Source organism: Strongylocentrotus purpuratus, unplaced genomic scaffold (assembly GCF_000002235.5).
Source record: "Strongylocentrotus purpuratus isolate Spur 01 unplaced genomic scaffold, Spur_5.0 spur5_contig_843, whole genome shotgun sequence".
NCBI classification, from domain to species: domain Eukaryota; kingdom Metazoa; phylum Echinodermata; class Echinoidea; order Camarodonta; family Strongylocentrotidae; genus Strongylocentrotus; species Strongylocentrotus purpuratus.
Genome location: NW_022145550.1, coordinates 180,733 through 193,556, shown reverse-complemented (window position 1 = coordinate 193,556; position 12,824 = coordinate 180,733).

Here is a 12,824-nt window from a genome sequence, read left to right as displayed (position 1 = left end):
GGTCCAGTGAATGAGTCTCCGGAATGTGAAACACAAGGTACTATCGCAGTAATTGACAGGATATTGATCTACAGTTGCCCCACTCCACCCAGGTGAGGTAAACGGGTACCTTCCAGGATTTAAATACTTAAAATGCTCAAGTGCTGTAAAGGCAGTCGTGCTAAAGCCATGACAATGGAGCGCCAGGAGTGGCAATGTGCAAACACTAGCGCCATACAAGACTTTATTACTATTATTATTATTATTATTATTATTATTATTATTATTTGTTATTATGAGTATTTTTATTACTATCATTACAGGATGGTGGTTCATATTATTTTCAATCAAAGAGGGAAAGATATAGGAATGGCATGACCCAGTGGATGTCGATGAAAAAGGCATATATTAGATAGCTTAGACAGAAACCGAGACGTGATTGGTCCAAAGCTCGTCACGTGATATCAATTGCGTAATTGTTATATTTTCCTGGCCGGTCACTTTCCAGTGTGATATTAACCAGCTGGTAAAATGAATATATTTTTAATCAGTGCATGTTGCCCTCTCTAGGACTAATTACGCAAATTACACCAATACCGAGAGTCAATAATTTGTTTCGAATTTTTTGTTTTCCCCTAGTCTTTATTTTTTCAATTTTTTTTTCCCCGAAAAATGCTTTTTTTTTTCTAAGAATTTGTTTTTTCCCTTGAAATCTTTTTTTCCAATTTTATTTTCCCCCCAATTTTTTTTTTTTTAATAATTTTTTTTTTTAAAGATATTATTTTTTCCTGAATTATCTCGAAGAATTTTTTTCCTGGATGTGATACAGTTGTTGCCCATTAATTTGGAATAATTTGTTTTTCTTTTCATGAAATAATCCTGAAAATATGATTTATTTGTCGTAGATAAAGTTGATATCTTCCCAGAGCTATATTGGTCAATCTCTATGACTCTTTAGATTGATCTACAAGGTTCCGAAATGATATAAGCTATGTCTGTCAAGAATGTATCATATTGTCTCAATCGTTTAATGAAAAGAGGTAAAGACAAATTATTCTAACTCCATGGGCAACAGTGTACAGTCATGCTGAATACAATTGTACACTACCCTCCTTTCTTTCACAAGTATCTGTTCATTGTGTACACAGTACAGCAGCCTTTCATAGTCTTCACCGTGAGTCACATGAATGTACTATGAATGTACTATGAAGGTGGGTTCATGGTGTACAAAGTACAAAACCTATCTCTTTAAAATGAGTCACAGGAGTGCAGCATAGATGTCTTGCCAAGCATGGCTGGTGCTCATTCTCTATAACACCCCAAAAAGAAAAAAAAGAATAAAGTATCATGGAATGCCACATTTATGACGTTAATAGTTGTATGACTGGTTCCCACGAAGCTCAGAGAGACTTGTGAATTGTATGCAAGATTGTAAAAGATTTTATTTCTATTTCTATTCTTTTGACAGGGTAGCCCATTCACCAACAAGTAGTGGTCTTCCATGGGGCCCTGAATGAACATATTTACATCGTTTATAACATTTATACAGAACAGTTACAAAAATAATACTCGTTTGCAAAATAAACATATATCATTAACCTAGTAAACAGTAATGTCAATAGGAAAATATTAATTAAGTCGCAGTTATGTGAATAAGTCATGTTAATATTACAGAACATGCACGTAGTGTATGTTCGGCTGAGCCATTCACAAATTACAACTTTAAAGATCTGGAGACCTAGACAACGATCAAGTAAATAAATATAGCTGTGAGACAGTGGCATTATTATGTCACATGACCTTTCGTGAAATATTTTGTCTTTCTGAAAATGGAAAATTTGTGGATTTTACGGAATAGATAATTGTAGTTTCTGCCTAGATCATTTGCATACAGTACGTAAGGAATACGAACATTATTTTAGTCTAAGTATCAAAAAAAGTAAATTATGAGATGTTTGTCAAAAAGCTGGTCTCCATTTGTTTTCTTTCTTCTTTCTTTAAGAAATATGTTAAATTTTTCATTGCGATCTACATTTTTTTACCATTTTGACATTATGAATTTGTTGCCTATCTAAGTCGCCAGAATTCCGTATATTACTGAATGAATGAACATAGGGGCAACGTACTATAGGCATGATAGGGGAATATTTTGCTAGCTCTCAATACGGTTGACAGGTTAAACAAGTTTGAAAGGTTTTTTTTATTTCGTAAACGACCCAACCTGGGGCATTGAAGAAATACAGATAAATGGTACAAAGATCTTTTACAATTCAGACACTTAAAAAAACAAAAAGCATATATGTATCTTACTAAAGAGGGGTTCTTTGGTAGCAAACTAAACACATAATAAAGTGAAGGCAAGATTTCAACGAATGAACAACGACCCCCAAAAATAGACTTGTAAAACTATAAACCTTATATTACAAATATTGTCAGCACGTATACTAATGCTAAAACAAATTTAAAATGTATACAATCTATTATATATATATATATATATAGATGTATACATGTGCATGTAGAAACCGAGGGTCACTAATGCTTTGGGGAATTTTTTTTTTTTTTTTTTAATTCTAAAATTCGACGTATTGATTTTACAAGAATGTAGAAAGATTCTTTAACTGTTTAACACAAGTTATATTGAACAACTGGTGAAATTTGATGTTAGGTCTACTGTGATAATATTTCTTAACATACATGTACTACTTATTACGAATGTTATCAAAAGCTGGATAAAAGATAAAATAACGACATTGAGTGACGGGCAGCTTACTATTACCACATCGATATTTACTAAAAGAGATGTTCTATCACTAAAATCCAACTTTAAGAGATATTGTTCCATACCGAATTCCTGTTTCAAAATCCCGTAATTGAAACATAAACATTTTATACTAACTTCTTCATTCCAGTTTAGCAAATCAGTGTCATTTAATCTACGATCCATAGATGATTTCACCCATTCTATGTTTAAGGGGGTATTTCTACCAATAAATTTGAGATTCCGCTCATGTCTAAGATACTTTCCATTTTGTAATCCAATTCGATTCAAAATAACAATTATCAGATATTTTGCGTAACAAATTGTAAATAGTACACGACAGTTTAAATTTCTTTCAATGAGTAACTTTTGCCCAAAAATTTATCATACGCCTCTCCACTTTACTAGCTAAAACAAATCTATCAACTTCGCCATATACATATATAACTTGCAGTACCACGGTTCAATTTAAGCAGGGTTTGAGAAACTTCCTAAAAAACACTTCAGTATAGTCTTCGAACCCCCACAATTCACACCCATAAAATAAAATTGGAACAACTATTATTGATAGAAGAGCTCATATTGAATCTCAATTGGTAACCACAATTTCTTAGCTTTACAAGAAAGATGAAACATGGCTCTCCTGGCTTGAGTAAAACCTACTTATTTATAGCATTACAAAAGGTACCATTATAGTTAAAGGTAGTACCAAGATAAGTATATTCATCAACACAATCAATCTTATAACTATCACCAAAGTAGATGCAGGGTATTAATGAACTTTCCCTCGCGAGAAAATTTTAAAAAATGTAGTCTTACTGGCATTAACAAACAATTTCCAAATCTCCCAGTACTAATATGCAGCAGATACCCCCAAAATGCCCCTTTTTCTATAGGAAAAGTGCCCCTTTTACTTTGACAAGTGCCCCTATTACTTAGTAAAAGTGCCCCTTTCCCCTTTTCCTTCGACATGTTCCCATTTTCCTTTGCAATAAATGTTCATTTTCCATTCTCATGAATCTTAAAATTATCTTGAATAAGTGCCCTTTTTAATCTCTAGTAAGTGCCTCTTTTCAGGTACGAGAAGTGCCCCTTTTCATTTTTAATAAGTGCCCCCTTCACCTCTGATGATTGCCCTATTCAAAACTGAGAGGTGCTCTTTTTACTTTGACAACTTCCCCTTTTTTTCCTTTGTAAGAAGTGCCCCTTCTCCTTTTAATAACTACCCCTTTTTTAAACTCGGATGAGCGCACCTTTCATTTTAACATGTGCCCCTCTTATTTTCTAATAAGTGCCCCTTTTCCTTATGATAAGTGCCCCCATTAAAAACAGAGAGCTCCTTCCCCTTCTCATAACTTCCTCTTTCCTTTTCTAATAAGTGCCCCTTTTCCTTATGATAAGTGCCCCCATTAAAAAGAGAGAGCTCCTTCCCCTTCTCATAACTTCCCCTTTCCTTTTCTAATAAGTGCCCCTTTTCCTTATGATAAGTGCCCCCATTAAAAAGAGAGAGCTCCTTCCCCTTCTCATAACTTCCCCTTCCCCTTCTCATAACTGCCCCTTTTAAACATCTGAACGGTGCCCCCTTTTCATTCAACAAATGCACATTTTCCTTTATTATAAGTGCCCCTTTTACATTTTCATAAGTGCCCCTTTTCATATCTGGTCAGTGCCCCTTTGCAATTCTGATAATTCCCCTTTTAATAATGATACGTGCCCCTTTTCCTTTCTAATAAGGGACCTATCCCCTTTTCACCTCTTATAAATGACCCTATTAAAATCTGATGGGTGCCCCTTTTCCGTCAACAAATGCCTATTTCCCATTTTCGTAAACGCCTCCTTTTCATCACTGGTGAGTGCCTCTTTTCAAGTGAAAAATGCCTCATTTTCACCTCTTATAATTATCCTTTGTACTTATACACGTGCTCCTTTTCTTTTCTAATAAGTGTCTTATCCCTTTCGATAATTGTCCCCTTTTCATGTAATCATTAAACGTGCCCCTTATTTAAAGCGACTAAGAGCAGTTTCCCCCAAAGTTCGCTCGCTGCGCTCGCTCGCATTTAAAGATTATACAATTGTGTTACTTATCAAAGGTCTTTTCAGTCTTCCGTTATGAGAATGTGCTTATAACCCCATCACGATTGGCTTTTTTCCTCTTTATAAGATGTAATTTTTCGCACTGCGACCTCACAGATCTTTCAAAATTGTCTCGCTCGCTTCGCTCGCTCGTAAATGTATATTCAGACATCACACCCAGCTGTAAAGTTTGATGCTTAAGCGATATCTTGTATGATGTATGAAGAGGAACAAATATTGAAATCATCCCTGATAATGTAATCACAATGTAGGGGTATATACCAATGTCTAAAAATTGTATATTTTCGCTTTGAGATTTCCCACTGTAGGTGCCCTTTTTTCCAGAAAGTGCCCTTTTTTGTTGGTGCCCCCCACTTTGAAAGTCGCTCGGCCGCCCCTGTGCAGCAGATAAGGCAGACTGCTACTCTTCAGCAGATCCAGCCATTACTATGATGCAATCAGCATAAAGTAACACATGGGGTCGGAGAAACACTTCAATATCATCGTCACTTATCTCTTAATATTATGTCAGTAAAAGCATATCCTCAAAACGATACTACACTGTCGCTCATAAAGGTGGAATATTTTAGTTTTACCCCAATTCATGGAATTATTTTAAAAATTATTTAAAAATAATAGATCTAGATAATAGTATACATTCTCAGATTTTATTTAATAATAATATGCAAATGTGTGTTTTTGCGGGACTGCTAAAGCATGTGTATGCTACTATGCTTATTAATTAGGGGACCTACGCCCTCAAGTCATAAATGACAGTAATGAGGCTTAATACCCCCACAAAAGGGCACTAATATAGCACATCGACACGGTTTTGATCCTGGGGCCTCACAGTTACGGGGGCATTGTTTTGTCACTGAACCATGACTGTACGCAGCGGGGGCTAGGGTAGGGGGCAGTTTACATAAATTTTAAAAAAAACAGAAAATGCAATAAATTTTCAATAATTTATTGCATTTTACCCCGGTCCCCAAAATCAAAAAATCTTCTCGACGGCGATGCATTATGGCTCAAGGCATGGGCACACAGAAGATTTTTTATGTTGGGAACCGGGGGTAAAATGCAATAAATTATTAAAAATTTATTGCATTTTCTGTTGTTTTTTTTATTTATGGAAACTGCCCCCTACCCTAGCCCCCGCTGCGTACAGTCATGGTTCAGTGACAAAACAATGGCCTCGTAACTGTGAGGCCCCAGGATCACAAACGTTTCGATGTGCTATATTAGTGCCCTTTTGTGGGGCATTATTCCTCATTACTGTCATTTATGACTTAAGGGCATAGGCCCCTAGTTGATAAGCATAGTAGCATACACATGCTTTAGCAGTCACGCAAAACACACTTTGGTAAATTATTATTCAATAAAAACTGAGAATGTATACTATTATCTAGATCTAATATTTTTTAATTATTTTTAAAATATTTTCATGAATTGGGATTTAAAAAAAATATTCCACCTTTATGAGCGACAGTGTATCTGGCTCTTATTCGTTGACACATGTTTTCCTTAGAATGATCATCATTATAATCCTTGCCATACACACAAACTGAAGAATGGTATAAGCATTGTTTCCCGACAATGGTGGAGTTGTACTTACCGATATAGCAGCATAGAGTATCAACCAGGCGCGTACACAGGGGGGGGGGTTAGGGGGTTAAACCCCCCCCCTTTGGTAATTTTTTGTGTGTAAACCCCCCCCCCCCCTTTTGGTTTTTTTTTTTTTTTTTTTTTTTTTTATTAAAAAAAAAAAAATCCCATGGTTGACATAAAAAAGCTGACCTTACCCCCCCCCCCCCCCCCAACGGAGCAAAATGTCAAATTTTCAAATTTCGAGACCAAAAAAAAAAAAAAAGTGTCCTTTTTTTTCCAGAAAGTGCCCTTTTTTGTTGGTGCCCCCCACTTTGAAAATCGCTCGGCCGCCCCTGTGCAGCAGATAAGGCAGACTGCTACTCTTCAGCAGATCCAGCCATTATTATGATGCAATCAGCATAAAGTAACACATGGGGTCGGAGAAACACTTCAATATCATCGTCACTTATCTCTTAATATTATGTCAGTAAAAGCATATCCTCAAAACGATACTATCTGGCTCTTATTCGTTGACACATGTTTTCCTTAGAATGATCATCATTATAATCCTTGCCATACACACAAACTGAAGAATGGTATAAGCATTGTTTCCTGACAATGGTGGAGTTGTACTTACCGATATAGCAGCATAGAGTATCAACCAGGCGCGTACACAGGGGGGGGGGTTAGGGGGTTAAACCCCCCCCCCCTTTGGTAATTTTTTGTGTGTAAACCCCCCCCCCCTTTTGGTTTTTTTTTTTTTTTTTTTTTTTTTTTATTAAAAAAAAAAAAATCCCATGGTTGACATAAAAAAGCTGACCTTATTCCCCCCCCCCCCAACGGAGCAAAATGTCAAATTTTCAAATTTCGAGACCAAAAAAAAAAAAAAGTGTCCTCTTACCCCCCCCCCCCCGCTTATTGCGAAATATTCGGCCCGATTTATAAATGTTACCCCCCCCCCCCCCCCCCCCCTTGAAAAAAATCCTGCGTACGCGCCTGGTATCAACACTGTTATTGGTATGGTGCGGCCTTGAACGTTATGAAGACTGGGTTGGGCGGTTAGCATACTTCCCCTATTGAATTCCATACAGAGCGTGAACTTGAGACATGCATAATTATGTGAGGGTATGTTTAGGTAGACAACATTATGTACGACATGTGAATGCCTGTATGGTGCCCTGTCTGTATTACACGGTTGTTACACATAATAATAATAATAAAAAAGGTGCTTATAAAGCGCTTACCACCGAAGTATCTAAGCGCTATAACAAGGAAAATACAATGATCAACAAATAAAAAACAAAAAATTACAAATAAACCTACAAGTTACAATATATATGAAATATTACAATACATATGAAATATAAATCAATGTGAACAGAGTGAGTTAATCATCAAAAGAAATTTTGAATAAATGTGTCTGCAGACAAGTTATGAATGGTTCCAAGATTTTAACGAGGTACCTATTTAGCAGAAAATGTTCAAATAAGTCCCTTACTAAGGCGAAAAAGTTAAAATGTATTTAGAGTGAAACGCCCCTCTTTTACCATTTTATTCAAAACCTACCCTCTCTTCTAAAAAGTATGAGAGGTTTCGAAATGCCAACCGATAATTTTGTATCTCAAATACTATACACGAGTATCTTGGATCTAGAAATGAAAATGCACACCACATCGCCAATCTACTACACTAAAATATCCTTCTGTCTTTTCTTTTTCCTCCTTCTTTCTTTTGTTTGCTGATAGTGTACCAAGATCACCCTTTAAAAACACCCGCACGGAGTTTTGCAGTTTGCACGATATACTTTCTGACGTCCCTATACAATATTCTAAATTGTAGGTGTCGGGTTATATTTGCTGACAATCACAAGGGGAAAAAATATGATATTATTTATATGTACACATGTATTAAATATGTATGTTAAAGCTCTAAAATAAAGAAATTTGTCGACATAAAATTTCGTACGGGGTTTCTACATCAATCATCCCCCAACCCCCTTCAAGCGACCCCTTGTTTAAAGAGGTGTCGTGGTCCAGTAAATAAGTATCCGGACTTTGAACCACAAAGTGGTGGGTTCGAATCCCTATCGCAGTACTTTGGCAAGATATTAATCTACAGTTGCCATCCTCCACTCAGGTGTGGTAAACGGGTACCTTCCAGGAATGAATTACTTTAAATGCTCGAATGCTTTTAATAAAGGCAGCCGTGCTAAAGCCATGATAATAATAATGGAGCGCCGGGAGTGGCAATGTGCAAATGCTATCGCTATTATTATTACTATTTGTTTATTATGATTATTTTTATTACTATCATTACAGGATGGTGGTTCATATTATTTTCATTCAAAGAGGGAAAGATAGAGGAATGGCAAGACCCAGTAGAGGTCGATGAAAAAGATACATATTAACTTTGGTACATAGGCTGACCAACATGTGGAGAAAAAAGGTTGGTAGTCTCCCCCCCCCCCCCCTAAACAAAAACACAGCACAAACACAATAACAACAGCCAAGCCCCCACGGGGAATCATGAACTTTCGCGGATTCCAGCTGTTCACCAGACCCCACCGGGCTATTCCATTTCTTACGTAGGGATCATGTTGGTTATAGACTGATCCTAAAATGGAGTCATTTGGTATATCTGGAGCTTGGCATCTTCTCTCTCTCTCTCTCTCTCTCTCTCCATCAGTCTCTCTCTCTCTCTCTCTCTCTAACCCTCTCTTTCCATCTCTCTCTCTCCATCAGTCCCTCTCTCTCCTTCTCTCCCTCTCTCTATCTCTCTCTCTCTCATTCTCTCTCTCTCGCTCTCTCTCTCTCTTTCTCTCTATCCATCTCCCTCTCTCTTTCACATAAGACCCATTCCTCTCTCAAATAAACAGCACAGTTCATCAGTTCCATTCAGTTCAGCTCTGTCACTTTGAACAAACAACTCGATAACACAAAATGTTGTTAGAATAAATTTGCGTTAAAGTTATAATAATTTGTGTTTAAGTATACAATATTGTACAAGTGTTTTCGTAGGTGATTTTCCGAAACCAGAAGTTATACCTTACACCTAATTAGGATGTTACAAGTTAATAAACCTGAAAGGAAAAGATAATGGTCTCACCGCCACTGCGAAGGCAAGGTAGGGCTCGCAGAGGTTTTGAGGGATATAACAATTATGGAGAAAAGAATCTGAAACCCTTTCTTGTTTTCATATTATAAACTTTTGTTTTCTTACTTCAGGGGACCAGCTTCGATCATCAAATGATTTTTCGTTAATATAAAATTACTGTCGGGTCGCCCTTCCCCCTCACATGACAATCCATAGTCCGCCCCAACTATGTCGATACGCGTCTTTCCCAAATTGTCTGCTTTTATTGAAAACGCCTTGATATGAGAGTGGGCTTCCCCTTCAAAATTAGTTTCTAAACATGTTCTGATGACGTTAACAATTTGGAATACATAAATAAAACGGCGGTACAAAATTGTTCGCATAGACTTCCTCATTTCACCTTTACAGAATGATGTGAAAAGTCTAAGCTTTATAAACTTTTCTATTCAATTCTTTTAAAAAAAAATTGACAATCGTCTCATAACAGAATGTTGGGGCCATGGGTTCAAGGATAAGACCTAAGCTAATATTGACATATTGATAGGTCCCTGGATGTGATACAGTTGTTGCCCATTACGTCGGAATAATTTGTTCATGTCTCTGTTTTTTTGCCAAATATGGCTGGTGATCTGTCTCTATAACATCCCAAAGAAAAAAAAAAGGAAAACAACTAATAAAGTATCATGGAGTGCCAAATTTATGACGTTGATAGTCTAGCCGGTTCCAACGAAGCTCAGAGAGACCTGTGAATTGTATGCTCCCACGAATGTAGCTGTTACTTTTACATATATAATATAGACAATTACAGTACACTCACATTAAAAGGGTAATGCAAAAATGATTGTAATAGGACTGGTTTATTGATTAAAATACATCTTTAATAGCAGCCACAGAGCAGAAACAAATTGCCATAATTTTTCGAAAATGTCCACTATCCCTGTAATCTATCTTGTTCTCTATCCCCTCTCTCTCTCTCTCTCTCTCTCTTTCTTTCTCTCTCTCTCTCTCTCTCTCTCACTCTCTTTCCCCCACTCTCTCTTCCTCCCTCCCTCTCTCTCTCTCCCTCTTCTTTCTTATCCAGATGCTGTTGTTTTTTTCTCGCCAGTACGATTGCGGGCAAATGATCCCTTACATATTGGGTGAAAATGTTGCAATAGTTCCCGTCATAATTATATGGAAAGACCCCTCTCTCGATGACGATGATTATGTAATTATAACACTAGTTGGCGCCATATACTTTTATGATGATTGCTGAATTGCATTAGTTGAGTGGTACTTAGCTTACGTACGATATTAAAGAATAGATTCCGAAAAAAAGTTGCTTAAATTGACAGATTAGATCCATTTCTTTATTCAGCTAAACTAGAACAAAATATATAAAGTTGACCATTTACCTGGTAGCAGGCGCGTACGCAGGATTTTTTCAGGGGGGGGGGGGGGGGTTAACATTTTTAAATCGGGCCGAAATTTTCGAAACGACTCAGCCAGCCGTTGAATAAGCGGGGGGGGGGGGGGGGAGGGTAAGAGGACACTTTGGGGGGGGGGGTCTCGAAATTTGAAAAATCGACATTTTGCTCCGTTGGGGAGGGGGAGGTCAACTTTTTTTAGGTCAGCCATTTGTATAATTTTTTATTTAAAAAAAACCCCCAAAGGGGGGATTTCCTCCAAAATACACACATAACAAATACCAAAGGGGAGGGGGCTCTACCCCAATACCCCCCCCCCCCTTGCGTACGCGCCTGCCTGGTAGGATCCATGATTAAACTATATAAGGAGTTAACTTATAACTCCTTGTTTAATCTTAGTACACTACCATCTCACCATCTAACACGGTAAAACACAGATACGTAAATGTCGTGGTGAGTTTTTTATACCAGTGCATTACAGCTCATGTTTAGTTATGACTTTAGAATTCTTAGGTATAGGCAGAAAGAAGTAGCATTATATAATTGCCTGATTGTTTTACGCCTCTTATTACAATCACCAAATGGTAACTCATTGGCTTTTAAGTAATCTTGGCTGCATATGAATCGATAAGTAACTGAGCATAATCACAACTCAGAATAGATACTGCATTGTATAAATGCAGAGCTTATTACAAATAATAAGTTCCGCCATAGACATCGACAGGAGTTATGGTCAAACAAAGTTGCATTTTCAACCACACTATTATTACAACTCACTTACTAGTACATCTATTACTACATTTATTACAACTACTTCTTTATAACACATGCATTGTAAAATTTTAGCATGGTGGTCAAATAGCCAAAATTTCTTAGCAAGCCGCTCCTTTAGTATGCCTTGCCAAACAGGTGAAGAAAGTAAAATGATGTACTTATATAATCCTTACAATATCATTTGGCTACTTTTGAGAAAGCAATATAATTTCAAAATTTGTTAATAACCCAAAGAATTATTCGACACCACATTTCGCCTCTGCAAGAAACTTAAAAATACAAGACTACACTTTGATTAAACTGATAATTGAACTGAACTAAGTCAAACATTTTTCAGTTGTGTGATTAATGTTTTAATGTGAAAATGATTCTTCTCTAAATCTCGAGGATTTTAGGGCTGAAAAGCTCGGGCAAAAGGCTTTGGTGTTCGTTTGTCTGTCTGTCTGTTTCCAAGGAAGTGTCAAATTAGTTTTGGATGAACTGGAGTGACCCTTTGAAGACTAGCTCCTGGCCAGTCTATAATGATTGATTCTTGCTCATACATTGTAGACAAATAATCTTTAAGAACTAATGCTTCCTCCAGTCAAGACGTTCCCTTGGTTTTTTACTCACTCGCATGAAAAGATTCTGGGAGAAATACCTAGGCTTTCTCGATACAATGGTGATTGCTTTATAAAATGTCATGTATAAGTCCTTTACTACATACGACGCAAATCTGTACAGTTTTCTGGTTATACATGTGTATGTATATGAAAACAATCGTACTACTTCAAAATCCCCTATAGCGCCATCTCAGTTAAGTTGCAGCAGTATTATGAGCCCGTAATTCGCTGCTTCCCTAGCTACACTGTTTTCGCGTCGAGTCATGTATCTGCGAATGGGAAATTAGGTATTGGGTTTCGCACTGTTGGCAAGTTGATCATGAGATGACGCTGTGCAATGAACAGTACCAGAGCCATCTATATACAAAGTGTAGCCAACTTGGTTTCCCTGGGTCACAACATGGCGTATATTCTTTTGTTTTGTGCTTGCCCAATAAAGCAGTAGTCGCCATATTGTGTACAACTCGAACCGGGTTGGCCAAACTCTGTGTATAGATGGGTCTGAACAGTATGCTAGGGCAGAAAGTTAATCACTTCAGTCAAGTTCAG